This window comes from Podarcis cretensis, assembly GCF_951804945.1.
Source record: "Podarcis cretensis genome assembly, chromosome: 6".
Taxonomy (NCBI): Eukaryota; Metazoa; Chordata; class Lepidosauria; order Squamata; family Lacertidae; genus Podarcis; species Podarcis cretensis.
The window spans coordinates 22116107-22140892 of NC_137175.1; the positions used below are offsets into that span (position 1 = coordinate 22116107).

General features: G+C 39.5%; 1 protein-coding gene across 8 annotated transcripts in view; it reads right to left on the reverse strand.

The window, feature by feature from the left end:
* The window catches only part of NCOA3 (nuclear receptor coactivator 3), a 99050-nt gene that overhangs the window by 61408 nt on the left and 12856 nt on the right, over window positions 1-24786 (reverse strand). For 2 of the 8 annotated variants that reach the window (XM_079978883.1, XM_079978889.1), the window contains exon 2: window positions 13545-13585. The exons of the other annotated variants lie outside the window; for them this stretch is intronic. The gene's annotated coding sequence lies outside the window, so the exon portion shown is untranslated. The remainder of the gene's footprint in view (window positions 1-13544; window positions 13586-24786) is intronic. 8 annotated transcript variants of the gene reach the window in all.

The window sequence follows — 24786 nt, forward strand, 5'->3', positions numbered from 1 at the left end:
GGCCTTTTCAATGCCAGGTGAAGATACTCTTTGTTCATCCAGGATTTTTTTATATTGTGCTTAAATTAATATTGGGCTGTTGAGGCCTATTGTGGCCTTAATCTGAGCTGTAAACAATTTATGCTATCTTTTACAAGGAATATTTTCTGTTGTTTTTTATTTGTTACTGTTGATTTTAATTACTGTATATTGGGTTGTGCTACTGTCATTTTTAAGCTAGCCAGAGAATTTTATTGATAACCAGCCATATAAATCTAAACAGCCAACAAAAATAAAGTCAGTCCCTGGTACCTAGGACGAGCAGAGCTACCACATCGTTCCAAAAGGCCTTACTTTAGTAGTAGAGCACATGCCTTGCATGTAGGTGGTCCTAAGCTTCATACCTGGATAGTTAACAGATATCTCAAGTCTAGGCAAGGCCTTTGTATTGAAAACATGGAGGGCCACTAGCCCATCTAAAACAATGTTGGTCTGGATGAACCAATATTAAGTGGAAGACAGGAAGATATTAGAAACACATAAGACTATTTCTGCCCAATAACAAAGGTTCTCTGTGTGATTTAAGCCATACAAACTATTTATTCCACTATACAGTATTTCCCTCTAGGAAATAGTGCTACAGCATGGAACACAAATATGCTTAGTATAATCAAGCATTTACAATACAAGCCTGAACTACAGAAGCGATTATGTCCCTGAAGTGATGTCTCATGGCTGAGAATAACAATAATAAAAGTCAGCAGCATTTTTATGATGAATGTATAGCAAGGGAAGTTCTGGATTGTAGAATGTATAGAAATGGAGAAATTATATTTCTGGGAAAGTTTTAGCAAACCAAGTTTTGAGTTGGGAATTGAGTTGGTGTGACAACTGAACAAAGGTACAGGTCTCAAAATGAAATATTGGGAGAAGAAACCAAAGAACACCTAAAAAGTAGATGTATTTGCTCAGAGTAAAAAAATTGTGATTTGTAAGGGGTGGGAAGAAACCAGGAGCCAAAGTGGATTTTGCATTCAGGACAAACTGCAGACCAGCAAAAAAAATGACATATATTCAAGTTTATTTAACTGTCTGGCATGCTTCATTTAAAGACAAACAGAATGCTCATTGCATAGCTTAGATTTGCAATAGGAATAAACAACAGTTAGCTCTCAATTTTCAGCAGTGAAAATGTTAAGTGACATAAACTATGAATGAGATCATGTCTTTGGGTACTGAAAGGCTATGGCCCCTGGAATTCCACAGTACTAAATTGCTACTTTAACTGGAGTAGAATGACAGACTTTCTCAAGCATTTTAAGGGATCCATACTAAGTCAATTACAATTTTGAGTCAAAAGTAAAATAATTTTTTTAACTAAAACTTAATTTTAGTACATTTTTGTACCGTAAGATAGGATATTTAGTAGTTTTCTATTACTGCAGCCAAAGACACCACTATGTATGTATGACAAATACGGTGTACAATAGTAAACAGCCACAAAACTGGTAAACGCAGCTCAGAAACAAGTGGTTACTAGTATTATAAGATTCAATACTTTTGGTAGTTAATACTGCAAACCATACAATAACAAGACATCTTACTAAAACATTGGGGGAGGGACCTTAGAATCACAGAGTTGGAAATGACCCTGAGGATCATCTAGTCCATCCCGCTGAAATGCAGGAATATGCAGCTGAACCTTAAGGGTACCTGCAGCCTTGGCGTTAACAGTACCACACTCTAACCAACTGAGCTATTCAGCTTCTTGTGGCCTGCCACACACAGAGTTTGACACACACACACTCTCTCTCTCTTAGTGGCATTTCAAAAGTTTGTATGGGGCAGGGCTACAGTAGAAAAAATTCTGACAAACAGAAATACTTCTGAATGGTTGCCGAGAGGTTCTTTATATCAATAGAGAATATAGTCTAGAACTACTTTCTGTGGAGCACCCAACTGAATAGGTTGCACAATAGATGAGGTATTATGTGATCACAGGTAAAGCAAATGCTAGCAGATATATGGAGGACAGTTTTCAAATTTCATAACCGAATGCCATGTGATTTTAAAATATTAATCCTTTAAGACTCTATTGGACCATTAATACTAGAGGGAAATTCAAATGATTTTGGAAAAGGCTATGAATTTGATAAAAGACAATTGCTTCACAGAGACATTCTTAAGTAACTTATTTGTGCCAACCATTACTTAATTATTCCTAATTAAATATTTGGTCAGGATATAATAAAACGCCAACTCATCTCACCAAAAAAAGGCTGGTTTGTAATATGATTTCCTGTATCAAAATACATGCACAGTAAATCCAAAGATATCTTGCATGAGAAATAAAAATAGGCAGTGTATACAGTGTAAAACGACGCTAGACAAAAGACTGCGGGAGGCGAGGAGAGTCAAACTACAATATCTGTTACTTGGGAACACTGATTAGAACAGAGGCCACAGAGTATCATTATGAATGCATTTTGCTATTACTGTTTCGAGGTGAACTGCACCCAAGGGGGGCGGGGGTAAAGAGAATTTGCTATTAATCATATTAAATTCATTGTTCCTTTGATGCTACAGGCAAGGCTATATACAAGGATTCTACCTCTACTGTACCCCAGATCAAACTGTATAACACAAACAATAACCATCAAAAATTAGCAGTTTGCAATCATAAGCCTTACATGTGCTACGCTTCTTTCAAACATGAGCTGTTACAAGATGATTAAGCAAAATGTTTTTAAATAATCACTTTGACATAGTAATAGTCCACTGGAATTATTGCACGCAAGCCCTGTCTAGATAATATGCCTCAAGTTAAAACACAAGATTTCAACTATCGCCTCAGTACTTTCTCTGAGTCCAGAGGAAAGAAAAAATTACCAATTTCAGAAAATTGAAAATGGCTAAAATGTTTATCATGTCAATTACGTTCTTAGAATACTAAGCTAAGCACCTCCTTTTGTTAGTAGAGTCAGTCAGATTATGAATCTATTGTCACAGTAGCAAGTAAATTTTAAAAATAAACAATTATATGCCTAAATGCTTAAATACAGTTAAGGCTGGCTAATTTCAACTCCTTTTTTAATATTACAGAACTGTGCTGTTGTTCACATCTAATTTGTGAAACAACATTAAAGGTTTTCTAATTTGAAAATAGAGGGGACGCGGGTGGCACTGTGGGTAAAAGCCTCAGCGCCTAGGGCTTGCCGATCGAAAGGTTGGCGGTTCGAATCCCCGCAGTGGGGTGCGCTCCCGCTGCTCGGTCCCAGCACCTGCCAACCTAGCAGTTCGAAAGCACCCCCGGGTGCAAGTAGATAAATAGGGACCGCTTACTAGCGGGAAGGTAAACGGCGTTTCCGTGTGCTGCGCTGGTTTGCCAGATGCAGCTTTGTCACGCTGGCCACGTGACCCGGAAGTGTCTCCGGACAGCGCTGGCCCCCGGCCTCTTGAGTGAGATGGGCGCACAACCCCAGAGTCTGTCAAGACTGGCCCGTACGGGCAGGGGTACCTTTTCCTTTACCTAATTTGAAAATCCAAACTATTTTCCTCCATGGCAATGGTTGCAATTTGACTGTTTTTAAAAATCTTTATTATTAAAATAAACTTAGGAAAATTTAAGAATAAAGACATGTAAACATTGAACTAATGCAAGCAATTACCCATTTGCACAGGGGTTGCATTCCAAGGCACATGTGTCGGAGGGAAAGGGAAAAGCCCACCGCACCCTGTTCCATCCCCTTCCAGGGCCAAAAACAGCACACACTTTGGTGGTTGTGTGTGTGTTGAACATGTGCAAATGGGGAGTTGCCTGTATGAGAAACCATTTAATAAACAAAACCTGAAGCATAAAACCTTGATAGCATCAAGAATGCAATACTAAACCCAAATAATTAACAGCAAATTTGGTTGAAAACAGTGCCACTATATTTTTTATTTAAAAAAATGCTTAGGTTTGGGATGCTACAAGATGATTTAACTGGGATTTTTCAAATACAAAGGTCTTGGGCACAAACCACCATTTAGTTTTGCTGCATACACCAATGAAACCAAATACAGTGGTACCTCCAGTTGTGAACGGGATCTGTTCCGGAGGCCTGGCTGCATGCCAGAAACTTCATAACCAGAGGCGCCCTTCTGTGTGCGCACGCGGCGTGATTAAGCGCTTCTGCGCATGTGCACGTGGCAAAACCCGGAAGGTAACGTAACCTGAGGGTCCACTGTAGAGTTGCATGAGAGGACAACTGTGTTCCATCATTCACTACACAAAGCATTGAGATTTTCACACACACACCCCTTATGCCAAGTCGGACCATTGGTCCACCTAGTTCCGTATCATCCACATTGACAGTGTTGTACAGGCAGCAGCTCTCCAGGATTTCAGAGAAAAGGCCTCTCACAGCCCTATCTGGAGATGACAGGGATTGTACATGGTCTACCACTGAGCTATGACCCTTCCCCAGGTTAAATGGAATGCAAACAAAATCGCTGTCTGACTACTAAAGCAAATCAAAAAAACTTTATTAGCTGCATGTCTGCTGATTTTTTGTGCTGACATTAAAAGCCTCCAAGAATTTCCAGTGTTTACCACCACTTATTTCCAAACCAAAAGAACCTAATATTTTGGGATGCAAATATTCGTTAGACAAATAATCTCAAATTGTCTGCCTTTTACACTGTCAGTATCCATAGCATTTGCACAGAAAGAGAATCCAACAAATTAAGGGGAGAGAGTCTACTTATTTGCCAGGTTGTTTTAATTGTGGGTGTTGCTAAGTAGAGGGAAAATGCCAACTCTGCTGTTACTGGAACATGGAAGCTACTTGCTTGTACTTGTTCTTTATCTCCCTCCACCCCCACCTCAAAAGATTGCATGCGGAGCTGCACGATCACACAGAATAAATACAGGAAAGGAGGCAAAAAACCCCACCCTCTTTCTCTGCAAGTGGTAGGCGTTCCACAAGAACTGCTATGGGGTCAAAAGTTCACCGTGATTTCAATTTCACCTTTTAGCAACCAATCAGAAAACAGCCACTGAAGACAGAACTTTCAGCTGCAAATGAAAAGTTAACTCATTGAGTACCAGATTCCATAGGAAGGCTAACTTTTTTGAAGCTCCAGTTACAGCTACTGTTTTTCTAGGAATCCGACAGTGAAAAATAGATTCCATAAAGTTTTCTTACCAAGTGTTTGTTTAGAGATATTTATAGCTTCACAACATTTGCACGATTTCCAACAAGCAAGTTATGAGGAGTAGCAAGATTTAACTGTAGCAATAGTATATTATTAATACCAATTGAAGGTGACATAGTGTGTTAGCTTTTGCATATAAACATCCAGCTTGATGAACAGTTCTGTGATTAAATACTCCTTCATTTACTTTACAGAAAAGTAAGTCTGCATATTTTGTAACTGGGTTTATTCCCCTTGTAGTTTTGAAACTGCTCTGAAGATGAAGGGTGACCTTCAAAACTATTTCTGCCTTGCTCTATAAAAGTGTCCAGACAATGGTGATAAAGGGCATGTCAGGTTTTTTCTAACTCCTCTTTCACCTAACCTGAAAAAACTCTGGGAAACCTGAAAGTTGTATGTTGCTGTTACAAGAGTTTAGAAGTCTTCTAAAGAACCAATACAGTTGCCTGCATTTTTTTCTTAATTCCACTGGAATAACTATGAAATTTATGTGGTTCCTTTGTAAAATCTCAATTATCCAGATTTTTTCTCTCTCAACTAAATTTACTCCGAGTAGACCTACTGAAATAAATGAACATGACCAAGTTAGGTCCATTAATATAAATAGGTCTACTCTGCCACCCACTATTTTTCTACACACGTTAGGTCTTTTAAGTCCATCCCTCTTCATATCAGAATACCACAGAGACAATTGAAGCTTTCTGTACTTCACCCAAACAAGTTTCATGATATATTCTTAAATACTACAAAATCATTCACACACGATTGGGCCAGATCCACCCCCGGGCCTTAGTTTGCCTACCCATGGTCTAACACATTTGGGAACCTAGACGTAACTGCATCTTTAAATCTCTGCAATACCTCAAGGACTGCCTCTCGCCAGCCTCTCCCCATATAAACTGCCTTGGACCCCACAATCATATTCTGAGCGCTTCTTTGTGTGCCTCCTCCACTAGAGGCCTGGAAGGCAGCAACACAAGATCAAGTCTTTTCTGGGGTGGCTCCCCACTTGTGGAATGCACTCCCCAGGCTTGCCTGGCACTTTCACTACATATCTTTAGGTGCCAAGCAAAAATATTTTTATCCTCCCAGTACTTTGGGTTAATTAAATAACGCATGGCCTTTTAAACTAGGTTTAATTAAATTTTAATTTGACCCTGACTTGTTTTTAGGAGGTAATTTAATTATTGTTTGATTTTATACCAATGTTATATATTTGATGTTAGCTGCCCTGAGCCCGGTTTTGGCCAGGGAGGGCAGGATACAAATAAAAGTTTATTATTATTGTTATTATTATTTGTTTGGTTTTGTTTATTACTGTGTTACGCATTTTTGTGTTTTTATATTGTAAACCACCTTGTGATCTTCAGATGAAGGGCAGTATAGAAATTTATTTAACAACTGCTCCCCCATCTCGGCCTGCTCAGTGGCCTCCAGTCCACCGGTCCACCATCCCTCATACCATGTGGTGGGCCGGATTATATTTTGGGAAAAAAAATAATGAACGAATTCTTATACCCCACAAATAACCCAGAGATGCATTTTAAATAAAAGGACACATTCTACTCATGTAAAAACACGCTGATTCCCGGACCATCCATGGGCCGAATTGGGAAGGCAATTGAGCTGTATCTAGCCCAAGGGTCTTAGGTTGCCTATGCCTGCTCTATACTGTTTGCGCACCAAACCATTTTTTCACACGAGAAGACCAAATACCATCACTATACTTAAAGTGACAGGAGACTTTAGACTGAAACAGAACAGCAAGCCATTTTGGGCCAACTGGGTTTGTTTTTTTTAAAAAAAATGTTCACCAGGTGGAGCAGGTTGTGATGAAGGAGGTCCATTTGCAGCAACTAAAAGTTTTATCTCAACAATATCTGTGCACGATGGTACTACTGGTATATGATTGCATTGCTGAAATGCTCTCTTGCTTAAAGAAACCACGCTGCCTACAGTGAGTACATTAATGTAACGTCTTCCATATGAGAAACTTAAAGGTCACATAAAGGTAAAGGTACCCCTGACCGTTAGGTCCAGTCGCGGATGACTCTGGGGTTGCGCGCTCATCTCACTCTATAGGCTGAGGGAGCCGATGTTTGTCTGCAGACATCTTCCAGGTCATGTGGCCAGCATGACTAAGCCACTTCTGGCAAACCGGAGCAGCGCATGGAAACGCCGTTTACCTTTCCGCTGGAGCGGTACCTACTTATCTACTTGCACTTTGACGTGCTTTTGAAATACTAGGTGGGCAGGAGCTGGGACCAAACAATGGGAACTCACCCCATAGCGGGGATTTGATATTTTGATATTTTTTTCCCCTGACCAAAGGTTTCAAGAGCAGGTTACAATGTAGGTGCCTCCTGACATGTACATTATCAGGGTTTTGTATGCAATTGGTAAAATTTCTCAGCAGCGTATCTAGCCACCTGGGACGGTACATGCCTGGACATGGGGCAAAGTGCCCATGAGGGCAAGGCAAGCTACCCACGGGGCGGGGCAAGTTGGGGCAGGGTGCATTGCATGGAGCCTCCACGGAGTCCGCCACCAGCTCCCTCTCAGCTGTAGGGCGGCTAAGGGAGAGGCAGCGGGCAGACGCAAGCCCCACACTGCTGTTTTGGGCAGCACGGAACCTGCAGGTGCCCGAGCCACTACGTCAGGAGAGACGCATGGCATGGGCGCACTGCAGGCCAGGTCCCACGGTAAGTGCAGTGTGGCACTCGGTAAGCTCTCCTCCTCCAGCTACGCCTCCGACGTACCCATTTGTATTAAGTGGGTAAGAGATCTCTGCAACTAGGGATACGTAATAACTGATAAAACCTTGAACACCTCCCTTTTCCTGAATGTACCTCTAATCATTTGGAACACCAACACTGTTCAGATGCAACTCTGAATGTGTTGAGGGGCAGGGAGAAAAATCACAGTTGTTCATCTCTGCACTCTGCATCCATACAAAAACTGGAAGGTCTATCCATTTTGAGCAGGGACTGTTGACTATGTAGATTCTGCCAGTTGAAGACACAACCTACAGATGTACAGAGTTTCAGACATTACTATACAAACTGCGAGAGGCAGTGGAAGACAGGAGTGCCTGGCATGCTCTGGTCCATGGGGTCACGAAGAGTTGGACATGACTAAACAACAACAATACACACCTGCAAATGTCCAGTGTCCGTGGACAGGTGTGATTTGCCTCCACACACACATACTACTCCATCCAGAGCTGTACTGCTACGACAGAAAGCCATTCAGGGAAGACATTTAAAATAAAGTTGGCAGGAAACATATTTGAAGCAATCAACCTTCTGGTAAGCAGCAGCAACACAACGGACCAGGGGTCAGCTAAACAGTAGCATGTCATCACACTGTCCACTATTAAGGGTCACAGTGATACAATGCTTCCACTCCTATATGCAGAACCATCACCAGGGAGTAGAACTAGGTTACTTCTGCTCTCCCCCCCAAAAAAACAAATGATTCCCTCTTGTCCCCAATGCTATTTCACATTTATATGAAGTTGCTGAGTACAGTGATCAGGGGGTTTGGGCTATGGTGTCATGTATGCTGATGACACCCAACTCTGTATCTCTAGTCCATAAGAACCTGAATTGGTTCCTGGAAGTGGTAACGTGCTGGATGACAGTCAATAACCTGAAGCTGATTCCTGATAAATGGGAGGCACTATTCTTGTGTCTAGGAAGTTGGTATTCAACCTGTGGCGTCACACTCTCAATGAAGGAGCAGGTGTGTAGTATGGCAGTGCTTCTTGATCCATCTTTGTCATTAGAATACTGGGGACAACATACATCGCTACACAATACCATGTACATGCAATGGAGCAGATGGGCAGTGTTCCAACACTGCTTTCTGTAAGTTGATACCCATGCAGGAAAACAGAACTGCAGTGGACACAATCTCCATCCTGGGTGACAACCATGATATGCCTAAGAGTTCTCTGCTGTCTGTATCTGTTTTACCGTCATGCTCTTAAAAGCAGAATGGTGTGGTATGCATATAAAGTAGGGTTGCCATATTTCAAACAGTGAAAATCTGAAGGTTTTTAGCTTTGCCCAAACCTTCTTTGGCAAATTTGCCTTTAAAAAATGAAGATTTTGATCTGTTTTTAAGGGAAATCACCAAAAAGCCGACATAGGTTGCCATATGTCCAGATTTACCCCGCATTTTTAGTGATTTCAGCCCAAACACTGCTTCTGACTGCAGTATTCTGGATATGTCCAGGAAATTCTGGACATATTGCAACCCTATATAAAGACAGACAAAAAAGGGCAAAATCTAAAAGCTTTAAACAAAAACTACCACATACACACAAAACCCAAAGAACTTTAAAATAATTACACCCCCTATGCTAGAATTGATGCAGCCAGTCTATTACAGATAGCCAAACTTTCCAAATAGTCAAGGGTTTGCTTCCAGTCATTCACCACAAGGGTGATGTTCTGGCAGAAAGACAAGAAAAACTGGTAGGATGTCATGTTACCCTGGATCTGTAAGAAGAGAGATTTAACAAGCTATTAAATAGGAGGTAGCTTGACAATGTCAACAATGTTGAAGGGGAAAGCTTTTTTGTCTATTTGATTTGCAACATCAAAAACTGACCTGCAGGATCCCCCAAGACTCCAAATATGGCACTAATTACAGTGTGAGTACTAAAGCCAAACAAAATCCACTCAAAGGGGAGAGAGGGAGAGAGAGAATATACCCTCTCCTTTATAACTACATAATGTACCTCTGTTAAAGAAAGTACTCTGAGAAGAGTCTCTACAGAAGTTCTTAAGACATGGATGGATTCTAAGGAAATTCTGCAAAACTGTTGAAACTTCAACAGCTTTTGTATACCTATTCCATTTGTGATGCCACAACAATGCAAGCTGTCTTCAGTGAAATTTAAAGATTGCAATGCTTTGCTTATATTTCCTGGTTATAGGCAACAGATTAAAAGCTTCCCATGTCCCTCCTTGCCATAAATATGCTCAAATGGTTGCTTTGTTGTCTTCTTTCAGAGGGATTTCTCATCTTACCATTCTTAACCTTGTTGAATCTCCATCATTAAGGTTCTGATTTCAGGCCTCATTTTCTGCAGTGGTAGCCTTAGTTTCAAATGCTCTGTCTACGGAGGCCTATCTAGCATTAACCTTACAATATTCATGAACAATATTTTAGTCTAAGCTGCTTGATTTCCTTAGTTTTTTTTCTTTTTAGCTTGCTTTCTATTGATTGATTGATTGATTGACTGTGGTGATGGTGGTATGTTCTTTAGATATTGTACTTCTTGTTGGGTGAATTATTTCACACTTCTCTAGAATCTTCAAATGAAGGGCAGTGAAAATATTTTAAATGCATGGCTTGTTCCTGCTTTATAGCTCAGTGCTATGTCTATGGCCCTGTTCCCCCTTTGCCCCAGCCACAAGGAGATTAGAAGCCACCACTTCAGATAAACCACAGTTTAGTGTTACATACAACCAAAATTGAGTTATTATTGACTGTAGTGTGGGTTGCATTCAATGATGTTGTTTTACTTGTGCAACAGACTTTTCCCTGTAACCCAAGGATAATATCTCATGGATATACAGTGGTGCCTTGAGTTAAGAACTTAATTCATTCTGGAGGTATGTTCTTAACCTGAAACTGTGCTTAATCTGAAGCACCACTTTAGCTAATGGGGCCTCCTGCTGCTGCCATGCCGCTGGAGCATGATTTCTGTTCTCATCCTGAAGCAAAGTTCTTAACCCGAGGTAATATTTCTGGGTTAGCGGAATCTGTAACCTGAAGCGGATGTAACCTGAAGTGTATGTAACCCGAGGTACCACTGTACATATAATTTGTTAAATGAATAATTAGAGTTAAACCTTATCTGATGTTCTGTTTGATTTTGAAGATTTAATGGTCTGGTCCTAAAGGTTTCAACAAGTGGATTTCTACATAAGACAGCAGACAGCAACAATTTCTATGTAAGACAGTACATAATGGCAATATCACAAATGACTATTATTCTATTACTGCAGGCAAGATGCCTCCACAAAATAGTAGGATCTTTCATGTCTGTGCTGCCTCAGTGCATGTTCCAACAATGACACTCTATTGAGATAGATGAAGAAGAGCAAGACCATTTGTGGCAGCATTGTATAAAAATCCTTGCTAGATGAACATGGGGCCTTCCTGCACAGAAAAATTATTATGGAAGGCATTCACCTGGCTACTTGTTCAGATGCATCAGTCCTTAGCATGCAATATTTATCAACAATGCTGATCAACTTTTAAAGAGGAAATTATACAGATTGGTTATTAGTTAAATGTTATGCTGTACTTAACTTTAAATGCCAATTGTTCCCTAATACATTCTTAATTCACAGATACTGCTTAGAAAAGACAACCACTAAATTATTTTAACACAGGCTTTATATTTTAATAACCCTCACTGTAGGCAACTTCTCTGTCCTTTCTACATACTGAAAAGTCGTCTAAATGGAGATATTATTTAAGAACTCCCCTTATTTCCCTCATGGCCTCATTTTAAAAGAAAATGTCTGCTCTAACATTTTATATCAAGTCAGCATGTTAGCAAGCAGCTTTTCTGATTAATACAAGCCAAGGTCACTTCCTGAAAGATGTCTAGCACTGCAGCTGCAAGCAAACTAGGTTTCTCTGCACTCTGAAGCTGGGGGAAGGGAGTGGGCGTTGGCAGTTGCTAATACCATGATAATAGCTAACATAAACCTTGCCTGATATCAAGGGGAAAGGGAAGGGAACAAATATTCTAAATGTATTCATGAATGTACACAACTACACAATTTTTTTTAAAAAAAGGAAACTTCAGGATGTTGCCATTCCCCTGCACACACAGAAACTGTGGCAATTACATTCTTAAGACAGAGGCATTTGGGTTGTTTTCCAGTGTCCCAGAAGTGGGGACCCTACAGCCCTTATCCTAATTATCATGTGATTCGCATATGGCAAGGAGACGGAAAAAGGAGGGAATGGATTGCAGAGAGTGAAAAGATGATAGTTTGCCCATGTTCTGGCTCCACACCAACCCACCAGCAGCCTGTGGCCTCCCACACATCCCTCCAAAGGAATGTGGTCCTCAGCAAAAAAAAAGGGCTCCTCAGCTCTGCTGTATTTGTTTTTTTGAGCAAGCCCCACTGAGACTGCATTCTAAATAGACACACCGAGAATAGCACTGTAAGTAAACAATACATAATGTTACCTATCTGAATTCCATTTTCCCTCAAAGCTGTTGAATTACACTCCACTTTAATACAGATTTTATAATGCAATTCCTATAAATCAATTGGTTTCACTTTGCATTAAAAATGTTTCAAATACAATACTCCAAGAAACCAGCCTTAAATCTTTTTACTGACTCAATAAGCATGTTTTGGCAGTCATGCAATTTTGGCATTAACCCCTTAATATGCTTTCAACATCACACATTATGTTGCTCCTGATTAATGCCAAACTTTGTCATACCAAGATCAAATGGTGCTTCCCCTTTAAACACTTCCAGAAATAAGCAACAATAATTTTCATATTTGACCTCCTGGTTTGCAGCATCCCAGGAATTCAAGAACCACAAGGAAGGTATAGGCAATCATGTAACAAATTCTAATGAAAACATGGTAATTCCAAATTAAGACCAACTGTACTTAATGTGGATTACTCTCAAGGAAATGAGCAAAGGATTGCAGCCCAATTAAAGCAGAAAGTTTGCTGAAAAGCATCACATGCCTATGTGACCCATGTTTAATAATCACACGTAAGATGAAAAATAAAAATATTTCCTTAGATTTGAAAGCTAAAGAATTCAGTATTTGTGTACTGCCTGTGATGTGTTATAAGAGCGAGGAACTGGACCATGACACAAAGAAACAAACAGCTTAAGAACACCACAATATGCCATGGAACAAGCAAAGCTAACAACTGAATACCACAAAGATCAAAAGTTACAGAGGTAGTGGAAAAGGCCACAAAGTTAAAATGGACATATACAGGGCATGTGGCAAGAGATGATTCAGGTTGATGGAATAAAGCAATGCTAGTGTGGAGACCCCACAGTTTTAAAAGACCAAGGGAATGACCACTAACAGCAGGGCTTATGTGGATGGAGGAAGCAAACAACAGAAAGCTATGGAGAGAAGCTGAAGAGGTGCATATCCAAAGATAGATATTAGACTGTAAAGATTTAAAAAACCACATGGAAAATGAAGTACAGTTCAACAGATTCCCCCCCCCCCCAATAGCTTAAAAAAAACTATGTAAGAGTTCCTGTGCTTAAACTGGCTTTATTCCACCAACTTCAATGGGACCAGATAATTAACTGTATTCTAAGTTCACTGTTAAACACTTACTTGGAAATGTATTCCTCTCAGCACTCACACAGCATCTCTACCTAGAGGTTGAAAAATGGCAAGATACTAGTTAGCCAGAGAAATAAAACTATTTATCTAATCTGAAAGCAAAGAAGTGTGTGTGAATACATGTCTATGGAAGTTACGGAAACAACCTAACCCTTAAATGAGAATGGGGGAATCTAATGAACTGAACTGCAATTCTGCTGTCTACAGACCTCCATTTACCCAGGCACAGAGAGCCAATTCAAACATTAAGTTGCTGAAGTTGTACAATCCTCTCATATGACTGTACCACCACAAAAGGATTTTTTTTTTTAAATGTAAAAAATTATTGCGCTAGCCAAAGGCCATGGCATCATCCAAATAAAGGAAAAGGGGAGGGGGAACCCAACAGTCGCTACATATGCAGTAAAACCATGATCAAATGCACCAAAATTTCTTGTTACACAGAATAAAAAGTAATTCTCAAGTAAAATGTGCAAATTAGATTTCCGAGTCCCCTTTGCAGTTGACTGCTAGCCTATACAGTTGTTTCTTCCTAACCATGTTCCACAGCAAACCAGCCATCTTACACATTAGATTAAATTGGGAATCTTCTCACATTAGAAAAGTTTGTGTGGAGTTTTCTTATTAGAGTGGTTTTAATGGAAGTGTCTTCTATCTAAAACAAACAGATGATACAATCAAGTGGAAAGCCCCAGAAGCTCAACATTTGTATTGTTCCTCAACTGCAATGTAAAATATGTACACATTGACATAAATAGCAACACACTGCAACTTAGAAGGGTTCCAGTTTGCAGCCTACACAAGGGGGTTACCCTAGGAAACAGAAGCACAAAACAAAGATTAAAAAGATAGGAAAAAGTTATACTGTGAGTTGCTTCACACATTACAAGGTAAAAAATGAATTCCTATATAACTGAATGTTCCAGGGAGTTACTACAAATCAAGTGTTTTCCATACTAAACAAATGTTGCATTTCAATATGCACAAATCAAGGTGTGTGTGTGTGTGTGTGTGTGTGTGTGTGTGTGTGTATGTGTATCTTTTGGTAATACAAGTACAAAGTATATAACCAACGATACTACCATTTTGTATGAAATACTCAATATTTCCCAAATGAAAGGGGGTCTTTGGGGCCACAGCATAGAGCAGATCGTAGCCACAAAAGGGGTGTTCCAGGGGCCAAATCCAAAGCCTTTCCATTTACCAGAAACAGAGCTGGCAGACTTCTTTCCCATTCTAAGGGCAGTTGAGAACAATATACTCCCATACTAACACTGAAGACCTGAGACTGAAATCTGAACAATAGTGGCACCATATAGACACAATATTATTTCCGTTCCTGATACTACAGTTGAATTTGATTGCAATGTGCACATTTTTATAAGCCCCTCTTGGGGCTATAAAAGCAGGCTGTAAGTATTCCAAACTTGTAAATAAATATAAAATCTGGGAGTCTAGTGTTTCAAAAAGTTAATTCTATCAGGGTCAAGTTGTATCAAGTAAAATGGGTGCATGAACAGTATCTAGAATACACAGTGTGCATGAAGCTAAATCCAGATATGAAAAACTTAAAATAATTTTTTTAAGCCTATCCATATCAGAACCTGTAACATTTAAGATTCAGCTCGCCTCCTGTCTAGAGGTTATGTAATTTAGGGAAGTACTGCATATTATAATTGGTGCAGGAAATACCAGAGTTAGACCAGTGCTTTTTATTTCAAATGAGTACATAACAGAAGCAAAAACGAGTATATGCTAGTTTGTACAACCTGAGCCTTCAAAGTTTCCTAAATGAGGTTTAAACACAAATGTACACATACTAATTACTCCTACACTTTTTCTGTTAAATGCTGGCTCAGGGTAAATGGAATTTGTCTTTTACTGAAATAATTTTATTTCCGTATCAATGGCAGTGCTTTAATAGAGTTAGTGAAGTTGTTAAATGCTACAATATAAAACATTTTTATTTTGGGAGTTTCTAGTCCACCATTCTAGTGTCAAGAAACAGAATACAAAATTAATCAAATGCATCAAGTATTTAACATCACAGGGAGACTAGAGTATAGTATATAATTACTTTTGTCTTTTCTCAAATTTTTATGTCACACTATCCTGGCCAAGAGAAGTTCTCAAATCAGTTTGCATCAACACAGCTTACATCAAGTACCAAAATGTACTGGCTATTGAAAGCAACCAAAAATTAAAAAGTGGTGCGTTATCTCTGAAATGAAAAAAGTGCAGGCACAAGTGGGCTTTTCAGTGGAGAGTGTTTCCTAAGCTGAACACTGCACCTACAGCCTTGTCAAACTGTGCGTTGGCACTACAAGAACAGAATAGCTTTCAAAAAGTCATTGGACTTGTGCACTTCTTCCCTTCAGACCCTTTCAGGCCCTTACCAGAGTATTAAGTAATCAGTCCCTAAACCACCAGCAGAGGTTAACACTTTACTGAGAAATTCTTGCATAAACTGAAGCCTTTAAATAGGATCAGTGTGTGTAGATGTTTCTTTACTTCTCTCTCTCTCTCTCTCTGAAATACAAGCAAGAAATGTGATCTGTGAACATGTTATGTTAGAATTGTAGGTCTTACAAACACATTTACTAGTAAATGATAGATGTAGGAAGTAAAATGGTGGAGCATATGGGAGGGTTCAGATAATTTTTCTGGAGAGCTCCATGTAGAAGAATTAAATAATAGAATCAAAAGTTCTGTATCTCAAAATGCAACAAGAAGACAGTGGAACATGATTTCAAGAGGGGAGAAGAAGCCATTTTCAGTAGGTGGGACTAGGGACAAGGCTGAAAATGGAAGAGTACTGGGAACAAGTTGTGATGAATTTGATTTTACTCTTGATATCCAAGAGTCAGAAAAATTCCTGGTGACAATAGCCTGAATAAAGCTGGTCAAACATACTGAACTTTCTAGTGCTTATTATTTTATTTCCATTTGCAATATTATTTTGACAGATCTCTATCATATATGTATGTACCTTTCAGTTTATTGGTATTTCTCTACAGAAACATGTGGGCCCAGAGACCACAAGTGGCCCCAACTGGATTCACTTGAATGTTCCTCACTGATGACTTTACCACCTCCAAAAAGATTGCCACCAATTTTGCATGACTGGTTCCCATCCTTGTATTAGAAACCTTACAGAGGAGTAAGGCAACCCCCTTCAGAGTAACACTGTTGATGCATTGGGTGGAGGAAACTGCCTGACACTTGTTGGAATCCATCTATCTCGAGAGACAATGGAATACGCCTTCAGGGGTGAATTAAAACTGCTCCATTAGCAGCACCAACATGACCTCCCCAGGGTGCAAAAGCCTGGGCAGTGTGTATGGAGGTCCTTGGGCTGCCCAGATGTCAAGACCCCCTTTCAGCCTCACTGATGTGGTCCAAAGGAAAACAGAGCAATATCTTTGGCACCAGCCTGGCTGCAGGAGACACCTGGAGGCGTACAGGACGCCATCCAACCATCTTAGGAACTTCACTCCAGAATTGTGCCTGACACTTAGAATCATAGAATTGTAAAGCTCTAAGGATCATCTAGTCCAATCCACTGCAATGCAACAATCACAGCTATCACAGACTTGACCTGCCCAGGGACAGAGCTTCTTTTATAATCTCAGGAGGCATTTTATGCTTCTGATCCTGATTCAGTGCCTAAAGAATAATTTGCTAAACAAACTGACCTCATCAAAAAGGCTCCTGCTCTGTACAGAAGTTGGTACCATCTTGCAGTAAGGATTTTACAAGTAAAGCACATGTGTTCAGACAGCAATTTTTCCCCTTAACAAAACCCCTGCATTCCCCCCCCCCCCATGTTTCAGTTAAGGTCTACCAAAAGCCAAAGCAGGTCTAATGAATAAATGCTTATTGACCACCACTTACTGCAATCAGAACAGTGAACTAGGAATAATAAATAATAATAATAATAATGAACAAAGTACTCCCTTTTGGGGGGGGGGAAACAGTTTGTAATCATGTCGTAGAGTATGACTACCCCAACACTTTTGTCTCATACCTCCAAGCACTGGTTCAACATTTGTACAGTTTTAAATGTGAAAATGGTCAGTCACACTGCTTAGGATATTGGATATCATCAATTAAACTTGAATCACAGTTTAAACTTAGAAGTTCAGCAAACATTCACAAACCTCGATACTGCCAGAGAATCTTATCAGCTGGAGGATACGGAGGAAGAAAACAACCATCCCCTGAACTATTACTCAAACAGGATAAATATAAAAAATTGCACCCTGAATTAGATATTTATAGTCTGCCCTTCTGTTCAATAAAAATCCCTAAGGAAAAAATACTCTCATAAAACAATAAATAAATAAGCAAGCCAACAATACAATAGCAGAAAAAGGAAAAACAAAAAATTGATGACCAGTAAAACACACATTCAATAAATACTGAGCTGTATCCTACTAAGTTTTACTCAAAGTAAACCAAGTGAAATTGATGGACCTATAGTAGTCATGCCCAATAATCACAAGTCTACATCAAGTATGACCACTGGTACCAAACAGTATGGGAAACAGCCCTTCTAGAAAAGCTAATCAACAAACTCAAACGAACCCAGGGACAAACAGAAGTGGATGCATTCACCCTGGTGTGGTTCCCCTTTATTAAATACCGGTACACATCCCAACAAGACAACAACAACAACAACAAAACCCAACAGCATACGAATCAATATGGCTAATTTGACCCAACAACCCCCTCTCCTTCACACACACAAACTAAACTCACTGTTGTCAACTGAAGGAAACTAACCATGCCCTAGGTCCCCCAATCTTTCTCACTGCCAATGAAAACTAGTAAATGAATGGAAAAAAGATCCTATCCACAAAAAAACTCTCACATACACTTTGTAAAAGAATGGAGGTTTACTATCCCCCCTTCTCTCTCTCCCCACCTCATAGTCTATAACATTAGTGTCTCACGTCAAATGTACCGTATTTTTCGTCCCATAGGACGCACCTAGTTTTTTTGGGGGAGAAATAAAGAAAAAAAAATTCCCTTTATTTCCCCCCCCCCAAAACCAGGTTGGGGAATCCAAACCAGGTCAGGGAACAGTGGGATGGCGGCGCTCCGCCTCCCCGCTGTCCCCCGAGCTTGTGGGGCTGCCCGATGTCTGCCCGAAGCGCGGGGTGCTCTGCTTCAGGGCGCCCCACGCTCCGTGCAGGAGGCTGCTATCCACGGGCTCCCCAGGCTTGCTGATAGCTTCCTGAAACCTGCATTCGCCCCATAGGACACAAACAGATTTCCCCTTCATTTTTGGAGGGGGAAAGGTGCGTCCCATAGGGCGAAAAAACGGTAACTGATCTTGAGAAAGGACTCCATGAACTGAAATCTGTATGTACTTTTGTTACCCAAGAAAAACTTATTTTATATATATAAAAAAGTACAATTAAAACTGATATAAATCACTGGTCCTAAGCATCCTCAGAAATTGCAGCGTCTAAAACATAGCACAGAGGGAACCAAACAGCACCACAAAGGAAGGAATTACAGAACAGAGGTGCCACTATCAGAAAGGCCTCAACTTCCAAGGACACCTACTATATTTCAGATAATCCAAGAGAGACAAAACAAGGCCTGTTTTGATGACCTCAGCAAGTAGGCAAGTTAATTTTATCAGACCAGTGTTCAGACAGATATCTGAGTAACCTATCTTCTCCAACCCTTTTCAGTGTCTGCTTAAAACATTTCTTGTTTAGGCAACCCTATACAGACATGCATCTTTAAGGAACTGGGGCATACTCCACTTGCCCATTTGCACATTCAAACTGGACACCTGAAGAGAGCTTGAGAAGATGAAAAATATTGACAACTGAGAGGGAGAGGGATTAGAATGGAGTGCCTTGAACAGGAGGGCCAGGATCACTTCCTAGTTAGCACAAGGTGCTACAGTTCAATGTACCACATGACAGAAGAGAGAACAGCTCACAGATATCAATAGAGAAGTTAAAGAACTAATGAAATATAAGTGTTTTTGCACACAAACATTTGTGGAATTGTTACATAACACTCGTTCATAATACTCATCGCACACTTTCAGGAAACCAATCTTTTGTAGGTGTGGCAGCACTTATACTTTGGAACTCCCTCCCTCCCTATTTACACTAGGCAGGGGTGCACTGTACTCTTTTTGGCATCTGCTAAAAATATTTCAGTTCAGGCAAGTCTACCCAGGCATGTAGAAGTCTTCATGTATTTTAATCTGTTGTTAGCTTGTTGTAGATATTTTTAAATTTTAATTCTTCTTTTTAACTCTGTGAAAAATTATAAGTTTAACATTTTCTTTATTTTTTTGTAAAGTGCTTAGAGGTTCAATTTGCTATCAAAGCAGTATCTATTAAAATAAATAAATAAATTTAAATGGAAAAGGGAAATTCAAATGGAGAGGAGAAAACAAGCTGAATGATGTCTGTTGGGAAAGATCTAGCTGTTTTGAGGTTCAAAATCTTGTACAGGAGGTACTTAGTTTGATCAGAAAACATATTCCACAAAGTGTTCCAGTGAAACATTTAGGAGGAAACTGCACTTTGCACATGTTCAAAGGTAATTTTTCCACACACACACACACACACAGAGAGAGAGAGAGAGAGAGAGAGAGCACTTTAAATTTTGTTTCACCCACCTGCAAAGAGCCAGTGATCTGGACTTAAATACATATTTATATCATACATGAAATTTGGCTCTTACCCAGCATTAAATAACACTTCTCATGATTTTTTTTTTTTTTGAAGAGTTTAAGTAATTCAGGTAGACAATTTCTAAATAACCAGAATGGGCCACAAACAGCAAACAGTTGAAGAACAAAAAATAAAACAAAATATTAAAAGCAAAATTTTGGTTGTTTGCCACATGATATGGGAGTGAACAGAGTTGCAAGCCCCATAAATGTATTTCCTACAGCTCCTTGTAATTGCTGAGTGTCAGTCTTGCTTCTACTACTGGAAGTCTTTTCAGATTTAGAAGAAAAATCATCATCATTGTTTGAAAAGACATTTAAAAGAATTCTTTAAATTGTAGTTTAAGTACACATGCTTGCTACTAGTTACTACCAACTTTCTTTTATGTAAGTTGAAGATTTTTTAAACCATATACATACACTTATATATAATTGTTAGAGCCTGTCCTTGTGTCCGTTACCCTTTGTATAAAAATGTCACTTAAAATTAATTAACATGTAAATATTGTGAATCCATTAGTATTCCTCATAATATTTAATGCAATAGTAGAAGACTGAAAAAAGAACAACAGGAACTGCTAGGTGCTTCTTATTTTGCGTAAAATCCAAGCACTCTAGGCTATGGCTGATGAGTGACCTTGAGGCAGCTCTCAGAAGCTAGTTGCCATAGCAACACTATCACAAAAGTGGCTCATCCTTTGCAACACACACCAACCTGGTGCATCATGTTGCTAGATATAATACCATTGCTATTCTGTAGCTCTGCTGAAGCTGTAATATACATTGCAAACGTGGGTAGATTTTTTTTTTTTTTAAATAGTATATTGCTCATAAAATTATCTCTTCTAAAATGCAATTAATAGACATTACTTCCAGAAAAGATATTTGGATAACATAGTACTGACAAGTTTATACTTTTAGGAGAACTGAATCCAATAATCAGAAAATTATTATTTACCAGAAAATTATTATTTTAACACAAGTATTTGCAATAACCATGGGTGATGGGCAGCATGTTAGAAGAAGTTTCTTCTAAGATGGCTCCCACGGCAACACAAGCACATAACATTTAAATACAAACATATAAAGCTTTTTATTCCTTTAGGGCTAGAGGTGGTCAATAGTTAAATTTTGGTTCATAATCCCAGTAAAATAATCCAGAAGCATCTTTAGCATAACAACCTGTGGTGAAGAACTCACCAGATCTTAAGCAAATAGAATCCTATTAAGCTGGTCTGCAACATTTATCAATTTAATAACTTTGATTAAATAATAAAAATATTTTATAGAAAAGGTGCCCCAATTAACTGGACACACACACACATTAAAATACAATTTAACTATTAATACAAGTCATTATAAAAGCTACAGAGGATAAGCACCCTTGAAAGTGATACAGTGGTACCTCGGGTTACAGAAGCTTCAGGTTACAGACTCCGCTAACCCAGAAATAGTACCTCGGGTTAAGAACTTTGCTTCAGGATGGGAACAGAAATTGTGCGGCGGTGGTGCAGCAGCAGCAGCAGCAGGCCCCATTAGCTAAAGTGGTACCTCAGGTTAAGAACAGTTTCATGTTAAGAACGGACCTCCAGAACGAATTAAGTTCTTAACCCGAGGTACCACTGTACTCTCTTCTGTCAAAAAGAATTGAAATACAAGCAAACTCATTTTGAAAAATAGATATATGCCAGGTTTGGGGCAGATAAAAGTCAAGGCCGGGCCAAAAATGGGTTTGCAAAGCACCACAAGATTTATATCCTGTTCTTCACCTAATGGCCTGAATGAGTTACACCTGGATCAGCATCCAAAACACCCCAGGTGCCAGGCATGTTTTGCAACTTGGCATGGTCCATTTGCAACCAATTTTACAATTACTATTAGAAAATAACAACTTTTGAACAATAATTCCATCCTAACTCCATTACTTGATTTGCATTTGATCTAGAATGCTAGTATCAATGATTCCTGAGACCCTCATGGGCTGGTTTCAGGTACTCTTCCTTGTAAATCAGAATTGAGGTTTCCTGAACCTCTATTGACAATGCTATGGATCTGCTCCTTCCAGGAGAATGCAATCCCATCCACAGCAGACCAGCTTCCCATCTCCCAGACTCAAGAACTCAGAATACATAATACATTTGTCTGTTCAGGTTTCAGTCTCAATTTATTGGCCCACACTGCCTTGAAGCTATAGTCTAGCACCACCTGATTCAGATGAGACAGAGAGCTGGGCAGATGAGCTGAAAAAAAGGTACAGATACTTACCCAAAATATGTTAAGTTATATTCTAAACAGCAAGCTAACATGGACTCGTTTCACTTACTTACACTCATTAACTGAATTACTAAATACTTTCTGTAGCAACTGTTTTTCTGCTCTAAAATGCTGGCTAGTTGTCTGTTTATTGCAGATTGAATAACTAAAAATTCCATTCAGAGTCAAGTCTATTGCTCAAAATACCAGCAGCACAAGCATGCCTCCACGTTACTAATGAATATAGTGGAAAATTTCACAGGCCCATATCCAAAAAGTATGCAGCTTATTTTTACCTTTCTTCCTGCAAAGCATTCATTAGACTATGACCTTGGATTTTACTATGTAAATCCTGGAAGTTGCTCTTCCTTTTAAAAGGTTTATATTTCACTTATAATACAGTTTAGAAACTGGCTTTTGTGCAACAAACTTTTGAAGAAAGGCTAACTTGATCTTTTAATAATAAAATGATTCTAACTAGATGAAAAGGCTATGTGAAGATAATAATTTGTTGTATCAGGCCATTAGGTAAAACTACGGTACTTTGTGAGGTTTTGAAGCAGAAGGCAAGCTTTTAAGTGTTATAAAAAAAATGTTGAGGTTATTTCCACTGTTAGCACTTGCTATTCTGTAATATTTTATAACATTTTGTATCTAAGCTTACAATGAAAAGTACATGAATTCTCATAGACTTTTCCATGAGTGAGAAATGCTGAAATGCTCTCAAAAGGAAATACTGTGTCAACACAATTAAATGTGCAGGACAATATCCACATCTATCTTTCATGGTCTTGGAACAATTTTCAAAGAAGTGTGCAGCTTTTCAGAGCAATTAACCATGGTTAAATTTCATTTCAAATAGACCTGTTTCACTAATCATATGACAGCAGCTTGTAATTAGACACTTTGCCTGCTCACCTGTGGCAAGTGAGATTTCCTTCAGGCAGCCAGAAAGGGCAGATGGTTTTAATACAGAAGATACCCAATATGTTTTTTTCTGCCATGAAATCAATGTGCAACAAATAACTAACATGGGTATATTTTGTGAAGCAGGTAAGTAAATGTTCTGGCCATATTTACAAAATTCTACTACAAAGTCTAATACTTAAGCACACAGTTGGCAGACCTATACTACTATATAGGGAGTAGCTTAATGTAGAATACTCATAGCCAACATAGTGCCCTCCAAATATTTATTGGACTACAGTGCCCATCGGCCCCAACTAGCATAGCCAACAGCCAGAGATGGAAGTTGTAGCCCAGCAACATCTAGAGCAGGCATGGCCAAAATTGGCCCTCCAGATGTTTTGGGACTACAATTCCCATCATCCCTGACCAATGGTCCTGTTAGCTAGAGATGATGGGAGTTGCAGTCCCAAAACATATAGAGGCCCAAGTTTGGCCATGCCTGATCTAGAGGGTACAAACAATAGCTACCCCTAATTAACAAAAACAATTGGCACCAATAAAGTGTTGCTATGGGGAGTACTCTTGTTGAGTGTTGCAGAATACCATTGCCGCCCCCCATCCAGTTTTTCCATTTCTCCCCCCTCCAATAGCATTCAATGCCCACTAAACACATTCAGTCTTCATTGGACTATTTGGGTGGGTTGCCCTTCAGGTTTAGTTTCCTAAATATTTTCCATACTTCTGCAAGCCAAAGAAGCCTCTTGTGTATGGATGGTGCTATTTGAGCATATCCCTACAACAAAATGTGTGGAGTGTCCCTGCTCAAGGTTCCAGACACACCATCTCCGGTTTTCCATTCTCTCTTCCACAATAGTCACTCAGCACTCTGAGTCCACTGAGCATGCTCAGCATCATCACACTGTTTTCTATGGGGGAAATATAATGAGTAGGCTTGTCTAAACAAGAATGTTTTTAGCGGGCAACAAGAGTACAGAGAAGGTGCCTGCTTGATCTCAACAGGGAGGGAGTTCCCAAGTGTAGGCACTGCAGTTGAGTGGGCATTTGTGGGGTAAGGCAATCTCATAGGTAAATTGGTCCCAAGTTGCTAAGGGCTTTAAATACAGTGGTACCTCGGGTTAAGTACTTAATTCGTTCCGGAGCTCTGTTCTTAACCTGAAACTGTTCTTAACCTGAAGCACCACTTTAGCTAATGGGGCCTCCTGCTGCTGCCATGCCGCCAGAGCATGATTTCTGTTCTCATCTTGAAGCAAAGTTCTTAACCTGAAGCACTATTTCTGGGTTACCGGAGTCTGTAATCTGAAGCGTATGCAACCTGAAGCGTATGTAACCTGAGGTACCACT